Source organism: Lathamus discolor, chromosome 3, assembly GCF_037157495.1.
Source record: "Lathamus discolor isolate bLatDis1 chromosome 3, bLatDis1.hap1, whole genome shotgun sequence".
NCBI classification, from domain to species: Eukaryota; Metazoa; Chordata; class Aves; order Psittaciformes; family Psittacidae; genus Lathamus; species Lathamus discolor.
Genome location: NC_088886.1, coordinates 33,421,204 through 33,434,637, shown reverse-complemented (window position 1 = coordinate 33,434,637; position 13,434 = coordinate 33,421,204). Strand labels below are relative to the sequence as shown.

The following is a 13,434-nucleotide window of genomic DNA, read 5'->3' as shown; positions in this document are numbered from 1 at the left end:
GGTTACCTACCTAGTTTGTCTACACTGTTATTTCCAACATGTGTTTTCCCATGAGGAACATACTAATTTGGTTGTTGCCCTGGAGAAATATAAACAACAACAAAAATTAAGTACACAAACTGCTTTTTCATAGAAAAGAACACTATATACACAATAAATGACAGGCTTGTATTTAGAAGAATTTTGAAATCAAAGTATATTCAGCCTGCGATTTCCAATATAAATTGCTCATTTCAAACCATAACCCTAAGCATAATTGGATCACACAGTTTCAGCATCTGGGCTGTGTATCAGCCTGTTAAGTGATGTTGTAAAAGCTATGGGTAGTAGGAACAATGAAAAAAACCAGTGCCCACCTACAGAACTTCTGATTGACAGACTTTCTCACTCCTGCATTTCCCATTTTCTGCTGGACAGAGATGCTGTTTTCCTGATGCTCCTTTGCACCTCTTCACTCTGTGGCTTTTCAGTGGTCGTAGAAATCACCAGAGCAGAAGCAGTGGTGATATTTTTGATGTGACATAGTTTCCGTCTTCTGCCTCTCATACGGCAGGGTGGCAGTGAGAAAATTCAGCCTTGAGCTGCAATTAGTGGTTGCTCACTCATTTCATGTGAAGTGCAGTCATCTAACTAATTACAACATTTCTTCATTTGGAGATAATGTGACAGATAAAATGGGTCCTGTGAATCACACCATGTATGTGCATGAAAGAGTCTTTTAATTTATAATTAAGTATGTCAGACCAGCAGACCTGAGATCCCTCCCAGTATGGAAGGACAATATAAGAAAATTCCTTCGCAAATGCTCTTGTGCTGCCCTCCCTACTGTTATGTACTACTTTCCCTTTCCTTTAGATTTCATGAGTTAGCAGCCAGAAGCTTTATTGCGGTAGATAGCTAATGGGTGCCATAAAGTCTTAAATATTGTAAAAGAACATTGAGATATTGATTGTTAGCATGTTTTTTCAAGTAATTTATAAATGTACAGGTGTTAAGCAAAATGTTGATTTACATGGATAAAAATTAACTCTATAATTTCTTCAGTACACATATCCTCTATTAGGTCATGTCATGTTCATTTTAACTAAAGAAAACTGTATAAAACCAACTCAAGATTGGTTATGTTGAAAAAGGAATTTAAATTTGATTTTTGTTGAGGAATGATACAACATTATTCCTTTTTTCATCTTTTTCATTTAATTCCTTTAGTTTGTATGTGTAGCTTTGTTACCAATGTCTGAACTTCAGTGAAACTCACGTCAGCTTCAACTATTATTACAAATCCCTTAGTCCCCTGGAAGAAAAATTTGAGTGAAGAGCCTGGACAGCTTCTATTATATGAGAGAACCAGCTAATCAAAGATAATGAGTATTTAAATGTATAGATTTATTACTTTGTGTTTTTAAAGAAATAAGCTCTTTTGAAAATATTATTTTTGTATATATATACTATATATATAGCAAAAATCTGGGTGATTCATTAATATTCTACTGGACTTTGCCAGCATGCAGGCTCAGGCATTGTTGCTTACCTAATTTTACATGCTGTGAAAGCAATTTTGAAAAATAGGAGTCATTGAGTAATATCTTTAATAGTGCCATAAATCAGAGACTTATTTACATAGAAATGAAAATTCAAACCGAAGTGCACAAAGACGTGACAGTGCCCTAAGTTAGGGATCAACATGAAAATATGACCTCAAGTTTCCATGCTGAAGTAAATTAGATATCTTCTGTTGGGAGATATCTTGTATATATTTGTTATTTTAACTCAAGCACATTCAGAGAAGGATGATATTCACTGGTTTTTGAGATAATGCCTGTAAGCAATTCATTAAATTCTTATCATTGATAGTATAAAAAAGTACATGAAATATTCAGTAGAAAAATCACATCAGCGAGTTCTGTTTGTAATGTGTAGTAATGCTAATTTGGAAATGTGTCCTGAGATCTGTGGAAAAGCCCATTGCAGAAGATGGAAGTGAACTCTCTGTACCTTCTATTAACCAATTATTCAGTGTCATTCAGAAGAGGCAGTGATGAATTTTGAGACAGTAAGATCAAGGTTCATCAAAGAATGATACCGGCCTTCTCAGGAATAAAAAAAAAAAAAAGCACAACAGTGAACTGAAGCAAGTTGGGGAAAAAAAAACCAAACTCAGTGCTTTAAACACTGTAGCAAATTCTGAGACAAACTTGTGGGGTCAATATTGAAGTGCGAATACACAAGTGGCTGTTTTAGAGTTAGAATACTTAACTAAATCTGAGCTACAGTGGTCAAGGCAACACCACCTAATTAAAGGTCTAAAGAAGGAGTTCCAGCCACAGGGAATAGATGAAAAAGCTTTCAGATTAAACAGATTGGGAAGCTGCAAATGAGATATGTAACTTTTATTAAAAGAGATACAGCAATTTTCCCTGTGGTAAGGTCAGATGATGAAACAGGACTATGTGCAAAGTATTTAGAAATAGAATGTATTATTTAGAGCAGTCCCTCCTTTCAATTTTTCAGTCTGTGAATGAGAATGTAACTTTAATTACACATTTGCTTGTTTCACTGAAGACCCCTCTGGGCTCAGTTTTGATTTTATTTATTTTTTTAAACCTTGGTTTGGTTTGTTAGTCTTTAAGCACCTCTGCACTCCAGTTGACTTTGTGCCTACTTAAATAAGCCCTACTAAATCTGCATGAAGGGTATTGAATCTGGGTGAAGGCTGATCATAAATTTATATTAAAACCTGTATAATTGGACATAAAGACTATTTTTACATAAATTAAACAACAGTGACTTTTAAAATTATTTAATGAGTTGCATATTGAGTAGATTTGTTTGCAAGCTAATGTCATTACTGCTTGAAATTACATCTCTGTTACAAAATGTAATCCCGTGCATATAGGTTGTCATAGCAGTTCCAATTAAATTGTGTTTATATAGAATCATAGAATAGTTAGGGTTGGAAAGGACCTTAAGATCATCAAGTTCCACCCCACTGCCTGGAGCAGGGACACCACTAAACCATGTTACTTCCTCCTTATATCCAATCTAAACTTTCCCTGTTAAAGTTTTAACCCGTTACCCCTTGTCTTATTACTACAGTCCCTAATGAAGAGTCCCTCCCCAGCATCCCTATAGGCCCCCTTCAGATACTGGAAGGCTGCTATGAGGTCTCCGCACAGCCTTCTCTTCTGCAGGCTGAACAGCCCCAACTTTCTCAGCCTGTCTTCACAGAGGAGGTGCTCCACACGAGGTGATCCATGAGGATCATCCTCATGGCCCTCTTCTGGTCTGTAGTTCCCTGGGTCATCCATTTTCCCCTTCTTGAAAATTGGGGTTGTATTACCCTTTTTCCAGTTGTAATATAGTATATATCGCATATATTTTATAGTATATATTTATTTATATTTATAGTATATATTTTTTCTAGTCCTAATATAGTATAGTCGTATAGTCCTGTTTAATTTGGCTTGGCTAAAACAGTGTGGGGTGGTTCCATCCTCTGTCATGATTGAAGACAGAGCAAAGGTAATGTTAGTGGATCTAAAGGTTGTGAAGTTATTAAGAAGGATTAGTCAGAGATCTGATGAGCTGATTGTATTTTGGCTGGCCAACACAGCCTTTCTCTGGTCCTGACATAGGTCTTCCTAGAAAAAAGATTTACATCTCTAGGCTTTTTATATTCAGTGGTCGAGTCAGAATTGAATGAGAATAAAAGGACATTAATTATACCAGAACTAATGTAATCTTTTCCTTTTTTTCCTTTGTTTTCTGTTTATACATTTAAATATCTTAGTCTTCAGTCAGAAAACAAGGCCAAGGCTTTCCCCACCTTGCTCAAATCTCCTTTGCTGCTATGCAGTCCTCGGACTTTCTTGCTTTAAACTTTGAACTGATGCACCATTGCCAACAGGGAGAATTTAAAGTCCTAAATTGGTTCCTGTTTGAGGCATTCAATTAGAAGTGCCTGAACTACAATGGACCCCCACAGCTTTTCACAAACAGCGATGATTACTTTGATTGTATCAAGCTGCAGCAACCACTCCAGGTTCCCTGGTTAGTCCTGCAAGAATGATTCAGATGATGCCAAAGAAGGAATGGTAAGAAGTATCTAAAGATCAAAATGGAAATCAGTAAGTAGGAAAATGCTGAAGATGAGAGAGAGGGACAAGGAAGATTATCACATGCTTGTGAGAGGCTTGGGTGCTGGCAGAGAGCCTATTGGCTGCTAAAATGAAAGCTTGTTTTGGAATGGTACAACAGACCAAACAGATTAATCTTCACTCTGCTTTCTGGTTGAATTAATTTCTGTATGCAGAATTTCTTCTGTCCTTCTTCTGTGTCTGATGAATAATATTTTAATTTGTTTCTGTGACCACTTTATTAATTAAGCCATAATTCTGCAACTCTTCACCAGAACCAGGTATCACTTCTTGGAGGCTTCTAGACTGATTATGTCCTTCTTGCAACAAAGAGTCAAAATCAGTGAATTGGGCAAATTTTCTACACTAAAGGGATTAAGCAGCCATTGTGGAGCCTGCTGGGTTGGCTAACATTAGACCCCTGCAGAATGCACCCCAAAAATTAAATGAAACACTCAGGTCAGAAGCTCAGCCTACATCTGTGGAAGGAGGTTAGAGACAGCTTGGTGAAAAAAATGGTTAACATCAGTTACTCCCTAGGAAGTTTAGGTCTGTGGTTAGTATTCTGGAGATATTAAACTAGTGTATATTTTATATTTTCAATATATTATACAGTCAAACTAGGTATAATTCACCAAGAGCATTATAGAAGTGGTTTAGAGGCTAAGTTCTCCTCAGGAGGAAAGAGGCACAGTGTCATCAAAGGTGACACCATTGCGCTCATTTCCTGTCTGGTTGCATTATGGAGAAGGAAATCTGATTTAACATAAATTCTACCCTTCGATAATGTCCATGAATGAGTATAGAGTGCTGGATTTGGCATCAAATGAGCAATATTTACAAACATTGGTTTTGAATTTATGTTTCCTGCAGACCTACTTAAAACTGATCCTTTGAGATCTGTGGGAATGTGAGTAGAGGAAGATGTTATAAAAATTAAATAGCCTCAGTTTACCATCAGCAAAGCTGTGAGGTGTGAAAGATATGTCAAAATTTGAGAATAAATAGGTTTAATTACCATTATTTTGCATATAGTCTTTGAATTTTCCAACTCTATGAGGTGTGTCTTAAATTCAGTCTACTTTAACATCCCTGATCTCTGTGATGGAACAGAAAATCTGGTTACAGAACTAGCTAATTGAATATGCACTGTAAAAACTTTTCAGATTTCTCATTAACAATACTACCAGCAATAAATGAAAGTATCTCTCTTGTTTAAAATTGAACTTTCATTTAAAAGAAGTCTGTATCCAGAATCAAAACCAGTCATATGTTCATTAAAGCTAAATGATAAATCACATTGCAACACCTGCACATCCCCTCACTAAAGAACCAGAATATTTCCACACATATTATAGACATTATTCTAAGTGATCACTGTTGTTTAACTGCATCCCCTAGTATGTGCAGTGAGAATGCCATGCAATTAAATCATCAGTTTATTAAAAATGGCATTATGCAGGTGGAGTTATACAGAATTAGGTACCTGTTAGAATTTCAGCTGTAAAATATTTGAGTCAAATGTAGTGTGGCAGACAGAACTTAAGGTGACACCAAAATTCCCCGTTTCTTGTAAAATCTCACAAACAAAAAGCTTTCAGGAATATCATGTGAGTCTTCCAGTGTCATTACAGAGAAAAACAAGCAAAGCTGATTGGTTTTTTGTCAATCTGTTGGTCTAAAAAAAAAAACCAAAAACCACAACCAAAAAACAAACAAACACAAAAAACAAAACACCAAAATTTAAACTGTATTCCCATAGGTCAGAATATCACGAGCAGTTAGTTTTCCATATACGCTTTATCTATAGAAGGATATTCCCACAAGCTACAAGTGTTTTCTTTCTTGTGCCAAATTACAGGGCTGCACTTAAACTGAGGTCATTCATGCCACAGTTGTAAAAAGCTATTAAAACTCAGAGTGAAATACTTAGAGTGCTCATTTTGCAATTGTAGAAATGCGGTGGTCTGATAAGCAGTGGTGATTTTTCAGCAGGGGAAAAAAAGAAAAAAAAAGAAAAGCTCAAGGCTTTAATGTATGTAAAGAACAGGTATGTCAATAATGTAGATAATTTAGCTAAATGTACATTTTAAAGCCAGAATATTGGAGAGAAATATTTGACCATTCGTTGTAGTTTCATAAAATGGATTGGCTAATAAGCAATGGGAAACCATAAAATTATCACCTTTCCTTACTTTTCACCAAATACTGAGTGATCTCTTTAGTGGACTGATTATTCCTTCCTGTGCGTTTTGAAATGGCAGGATCAATTGCACATCTGAAATTAGTGAACTCTGAGATTTGACAAATTTATTTCCTCTAACAAATACCAAATGTTTATAGTATTTGCTTTAGTTTCAAGCCATTACAGGTGCAGCATAGGAGGAGGAATAACTTCACTTAAAAGTGATGATTTTGCCAGGGAATAACACAATCATTCTGTCAATCAGAAATATATTTCCTTTCAAGCAAAATAATTAAGTAAGCAATAGTATCATTAAGCAGATAAATGAGATACAAAAAAAAAAAAAAAAAAGGAAAGTGAAACTTCTCAGGAAGTGAGAGAAAGCAGAAGGTTAAAACCTGAGCTATGGTCTAGAAGAGGTTTGTAATTGCGTTGTTGCCTGGGTGTTGACTGGCTGATTGAACAGCGTTGGAGGTGTCCACGACCTGTCAGGCCAGGGAATTGGAGTTAATGGACAGCTAATACCATGATTGAATGGTAAAAGTGGAGCCTGATCTCTTTGAGGATGAAAAATCAATAGTCTATTAGATTTGTCAGGATGACAGGAGGAGAAAAAAGCGAGTCTGCTGTATTTGCTTGCATTACCGGGGTTGCTCTAATTAAGCACCCACCTCAAGATGGAGGGGAACCTGGAGAATTGAAATAGTAATGAGATTTGGGCTTGAAGTAAATGAAGTAACTGTAGCATAAGGCATGCTGACAGACAATTAAACCTCTTTATCAATGCTGCTTCTTTCCAGAAATAAAATCTCATATGGAAGCTATAAAATAAGGCTGAAACTAGTATGATCATAAATCTTACTGCATCTTGTGGTTGTGCACATTATTGTTCAAGTTGTTTTGTAGTTTTCACAAAAACTGTAGATGCATTGGCCAGTACTGAGCTCTCTAAATGAACGTTTCTGCTCCTAATCATATCTCTTGCATAGAATTACTCTGCATCAGACCTGTGCTCTTTAACTATTAACAACTGATGTCCATTGTGACACCGATGGCTGGCTGATAGCACAGCGTATCTGGATACATGCCAGCCAGTTCAGTGGCACAAGGTAGCTCTCATTCTTCTCCTCTCCTTATTGCCATCAGGAGGTAACTAATCTGCCTAATTCAATCAGCATGCACATATCTCATCCAAACCTGACAGTAAATGTAATGCTTCTGACATCGGAAATGTTAAGAATGAGCCCACATTCACCGGAGGTCAGTGTTGCACAAATTGCTGATTTGGATTAAACCTGAAATTCTCCAGGTTGTCAGGTGGCTCACACACATACAAATGTATAATATTATTATTTCTCTTTCCTAAACAGTAAGGTTGAGGAAGTGTTTTGGCTGAAGGTTTCTTGTGGGAAAACATTTTACTTGTGAAATAAGCAGTGGCAACAAAGCTGTGCCATTATTCTCCCAGCACTTAAACTGATCGCTACGGGATGATCCTGAGAGTGTTCACAGTGAGACTGCTGTGCATTGCTTTGCATCATTTTTCAGCAGGCAGTTTTAGGGAGGGAGTAAATTCCTTTTCTTTGCAGCTCGCCTTTGCTCCATACCTGCTATTCACTGTAGGAAATTGAAGCCTATCTATTGCATGCTCTCTTTCTTATAGGCAGAAGTCAGTAGGTATTACATTCAGTTAATTGCAATTTGAAATTTAAAATACATAATTTGGGTTCTTAATACTTTTGGCCTGCCATTTGTTTGAAGTACTATTAGTTGCTGAGTGCTCCAGCTGACAAATTAAGGAAAGGTTCTACATACATGTATCTAGGACCATGAATTTGCTTTAGATTTTTGCAGTAACATGAGAGAATTTGCAAGCGCTTTGCAAAACTACTTCAATCAAGGAGAGTGGTTTTATATTGAGTGATTGCTTTGTCAGGGCTCTTCTAAGTGATAATCTACACTAAATTCCTAAGTAAACTCAGAGGCAAGTCTACACTATTTATTGCACTTTGTTGTATTTCTGTGAATAGAATTTTCAATTGCATGTGTAGAACAAGGGAAACTTTCTACATATAAGGTCACTGGTGCCTTTGTTTTCGCTATTATATCTGTTACTCTGTTAAAATGAAAAGCAATTTATTCTACCCTATTCTAAGTTTCTGTTATTTTTTTCTCCTTCTTAGTTATTTTGCTTAAGCAGTTATTTTTCTCCTTCTTAGTAGCTAGTGCAGTGCTGTGTTTTGATTTTTTGGCCTGGGAACAGTGCTGATAATGCTGATGTTTTTAGTTGCTGCTCAAATGTTTGGTCTGACCAAGGACTTTCTGAGCCTCATGCTCTGCCAGGGAGGAGGGAAAGCTGGGAGGAAGCAGAGATGGGACACCTGACCCAAACTAGCCAAAGAGGTATTCCATACCACAGCACGTCATGCCCAGGATGTAACGGGGAGTTACCCGGGAGGGCTGGGGGACTGCAGGGTTGGAGGAGGTATCGGTCGGTGCTCAGCTGGGGGGAGTGGGGTGAGTTATTGGTCAGCTGGTGTTGAGGTGTTGTGTTATTTTCTCTTGTTATTTCCTTTATCATTATTATTATTGGTGGTAGCAGTAGTGATCTATGTTATACCTTAGTTACTGAACTGTTCTTATCTCAACCTGTGGGAGTTGCATTCTTTTCGATTCTCCTCTCCGTCCCTCCAGGAGCAGGGGGAGAGCAAGAAGTGGGGGGAGTGAGTGAACGAGGTTTATGGTTGGGTTTAAACCACGACACTGTAGTACTGTATATATTAGAATATGAATTTAAATAATTTTGTGTATCTCAAGAGGTATAGGAGTTGTCTTGTGTTAGAGCTATGGATATGAGCCATGTTTCTTCCACATGTATGTTTCTTTGACATGTTTCTTTCACATGTATATATGTATTTTTTGTAGCTGAATATTTATTTGATTGGCTTCCCTTCATTGTAGATTCAGCTTCATCATAAGTTATTAAATTAATTTCTGCTGTTTACTATATCTTATTTGACTTCACCTCCCCTTAAAAATCCACTGATTGTTCTTGCTTTCATCTCAAAATCTCTTTTGTGTTGATCACATTTTTTTTTTTCATTTACTTCCATTACTGCATTGGCTATATCAGGCTTAATGCAAAAATACTAACTTTAAGACCATAACTCCCTTCAGTCTGGACTGAATATAGATTCAAAGATGGGGTATGGGGTACTTGAAAGATCTTCACCTTTCCCTTCACAAGAGAATACCTTGTAGTTTGATCTCAGTCCTTGTTATAAGGATTTTATTACAGATTGTGGTGATTATGCTTTAAAATTTATTACATAGGTGCATATCATATATGAAGAAAGCTATCTAGTATTGCAAATATATATTGAGGATGTTTCTTGTACTATTCCATTGGTTTGTTTCGGTTAGTAAGTTAAATAAATGACAAGTGACAGTGGTTTAAAATGAGTGCCTCGTACAGCTGTCCTGGGTTCCGCTGTGGTTTAGAATAAACCAGGGAGTACAGTGACCTTGATTTAATATTTGGGAATGTTTGCATAGCCTTAGAAGTTCACAGGTTGTCATGATGATGAACTAATAGGTTTGTAGGAGGATGCAGAGCAAGTGTCTCAGTGTGTCTGACATTTTGTGTGTCATAAATGTCTGGCTGAGGAGGCTGGACCCCTTGGGAATCAAATGCTCTGAGACGCTTGTTGGCAGCGGTCAGCATTTAATGAAGTCAGGTCCTATAGTAAAACAGATTTAAAGTTCAGGTCTTCCTGCAGAGGTTTCTAATATAGTCTGGAAACTATATTCAAATGTTCTTTCTTGACAGGAACCGGTCAATGCATTGTTGCCGTGTCATTTGAATCATAAAATTAGAATTTGGCCTATTAAAGGTTTAGATGTTTTATTACAAAATCAAGGCTCATTATAGGTCTGAGTGATGCCTTCTCTAACGAAATTCATACAGTAGCATCAACTCAGCTTCTTGAGGGAGCCTAGGGTCTCTAGAGGTGCAAAGAATTTAACAACTTTAACTAAAAATATTGAGCAGTACAATAACAATCATGACTCCCCATAGATAACATACAACTAACACACAATTACGCATTCTTCAGTCTAAATGTACTGGAATACAAAAGAGATAAATGGCCTTACCCAAGTACAGTAGTTCCCTGAAATTATTATACTGAAATTATTACAATGTATTTATGTGATATAAATAAACACACATTCTAAGAACTAAACAGATTCGCTTTCCGTAGAGGTGGCAAGTCTCAGGACATTTTTTAAAGTAATGGAGAGTTAGTACAGAAGCCCAGGACCCTCAGTGGCAGCAGCACTGATAGCCCAGCAGCAGCTACTTCTTATTTATATAAAGAGAACTGACTGCAGCTTTGGTTTCTTTGCTTTTCATAGTTTGGCACTTAAGAACTTCAGCGGAGAAAGAAGACTCCCTGAGATGTTGTTGTTGATGTTGACAAAATATATCTATTTAAAATGGAATAATGATTTTTCACAATCTGGCTGAAATCTGATCCACTGAAATACATAAATCATTGTAGGCTAGTACGAATGTGGCTTTATAAATCATTCTTTTGGCATACTGGTGTTTCAGTGATATTTCTTAACATTCTAGTTTTCAATGTATGCTGTTCAGAATTCAGTACTACTGTGGCAGAGTAACTGTACTACTGCTTAACAGGAATGCAGGAAAGCAGACTTCATTGCACTGGTAACTGAAAGTAGCTCATACTCAGACTTTATTTAGGTTACACACTCAATGTAAAAAGAATTAAGATAATTTGCAGAACTTCTAACTTTTGCTTTTAAAATAGTTTTAAAATATTTTGTGGTTTTATCAGCCAGAATTCCTTTGACAGTCTTCAGTAAGATATGTTTGATTGTGTCTTCACTTGGAACTAACTTCTTAGAAAAAGATTTCATAATCTAATATTCCAGCAGTGATAAATGTGAACTAATTTTTAAAAAAAGAAAGCACATGGGGTTTAAATCCTGTGAAATTTTTAAGTTGTTGTGTAAATACAATGCAACTGTAAGTGACCATTCTGTAATTTTACAAATCAGAACATATATGAAAGAAAAGGTTTTTCATGTCATGTACTAGTCACTTTGGAATTGTTTTTTAGTTCAGACTTTATAGTTAATCTACTTTAAGTCCTAGATAAGCCATCATGCTGGTCGATGAGAAAATGAACATGAGCTGGCAGTGTGCACTCGCAGCCCAGAAAGCCAACCGTATCCTGGGCTGCATCAAAAGGAGCGTGACCAGCAGATTGAAGGCGGTGATCCTGCTCCTCTACTCTGCTTTTGTGAGACCTCACTTGGAGTATTGTGTGCAGTTCTGGTGTCCTCAACATAAAAAGGACATGGAACTGCAGGAACAAGTCCAGAGGACGGCCACGAGAATGATCAGGGGACTGGAGCACCTCCTGTATGAAAACAGGCTGAGGAAGTTGGGGCTGTTCAGCCTGGAGAAGAGAAGGCTGCGTGGGGACCTCATAGCAGCCTTCCAGTATCTGAATGGGGCCTATAGGGATGCTGGGGATGGACTCTTCGTCAGGGACTGTAGTGACAGGACAAGGGGTAATGGGTTCAAACTTAAACAGGGGAAGTTTAGATTGTATATAAGGAGGAAATTCTTTCCTGTTAGGGTGGTGAGGCACTGGAATGGGTTGCCCAGGGAGGTTGTGAGTGCTCCATCCATGGCAGTGTTCAAGGCCAGGTTGAATGAAGCATTGGGTGGTATGATTTAGTGTGAGGTGTCCCTGCCCATGTCAGGGGAGTTGGAACTAGATGATCTTGATGTCCTTTCCAACCCTAACTATTCTATGATTCTATGATTACTAAGGATAACTAGCACCATGTGCAAATATGATCCAGTCTGAACTAAAAGCTATTTAAGCAGGCAAAACTCTTTCCACTTGCTTCATGTCAGACAATGTCCATAGTTATAAATTTTCCTATCTGTTCTTCCCGATACCCAGGAATGTGTTTCTTTTTGTGCTTGTATATTTTTTTATTTATTTTTTGCCACCAGTCCTTGCTCATTAAGTTCAATTCACGTTTTAAAAGTCCTGGATTTAGACTTAGGTCCCAGAACTGACAATGACTGCAAGTCAGTTTTGCTTGTAAATAATGCCAAACATTTCCATTTCCAGTATTTGAATTAATTGAAGTAATAAATAAAAAAGATCAGGCTATGAGTGACAACATAAAACCTTACTCACTAGGCTGGAGATATTATGAAATTACAATTTAATGTGTATATACTCCAAAATTTTAAAGCAGCATATAGATAATTCTAGTAGCTCTATAAATACTTAACTGAGCTCTTCGGGCCTATTTTTCTGATGATACATTCATTGCAACTATAAATTTACACTAGACTGTGTCAAAGGAACAATTACAGTTTGTCACAAAAAGGAAAATTTAAACCCATGTCCTTTTCTTTATAAATTATTAGACATATAAAAAGTGTTATTTTCCCATTAAATTTTAAATTCATTTAATATCAAGTTCACTGCCATCTGGATACATCTGATTTTTATGCACTTCTCAAGGAGGGCTTACTCAGGTAATTCTTGCTTCAGTTCAAACAAAAAATCCTTTTAAAACATATTTTCACTGTTTGCAGAGATGCATCTTGTGCATGCTGACCAATTTGTGTTTAGGATCATAAATCACATTCCATTAAGCATATTAGAAAACAAATTGTTCTTTTCAGGATATATTTTATGGAATATTAGACATGATGTAGCATAATGGAGCTGAATCTTCAGTGTATATATTTTATGTAAAATGGATCCAATTTGTGTTTCAGGAAGAAGGAATTTAACATTCTCTTTACATTCTGCAATGCAATTTAGTAGCATTTCATTCATAGGGACTGGAATTTTTCCCAGCTGCATTCAGTTGAGATTAACTAACCTTGGATTTGAGCTCAGGTAGTGCATTCTCCTGTCTTTTGAGTGTACTTATGCAGTCTATACATTTTAAATGGAGAATATTGACTTGTATAGGTTGTGAAAACAATCTCTAAAAGCAGTTTACCATGTATGATAGAGAAATGGAAATAGATCATTTCACTTCTTT

At 36.7% G+C, this 13,434-nt stretch overlaps 1 protein-coding gene across 5 annotated transcripts in view; it reads left to right on the top strand.

Annotated features, from left to right (window-relative positions):
- NLGN1 (neuroligin 1) overlaps window positions 1–13,434 on the top strand; it is a 482,423-nt gene that overhangs the window by 396,989 nt on the left and 72,000 nt on the right. The window lies entirely within an intron of this gene.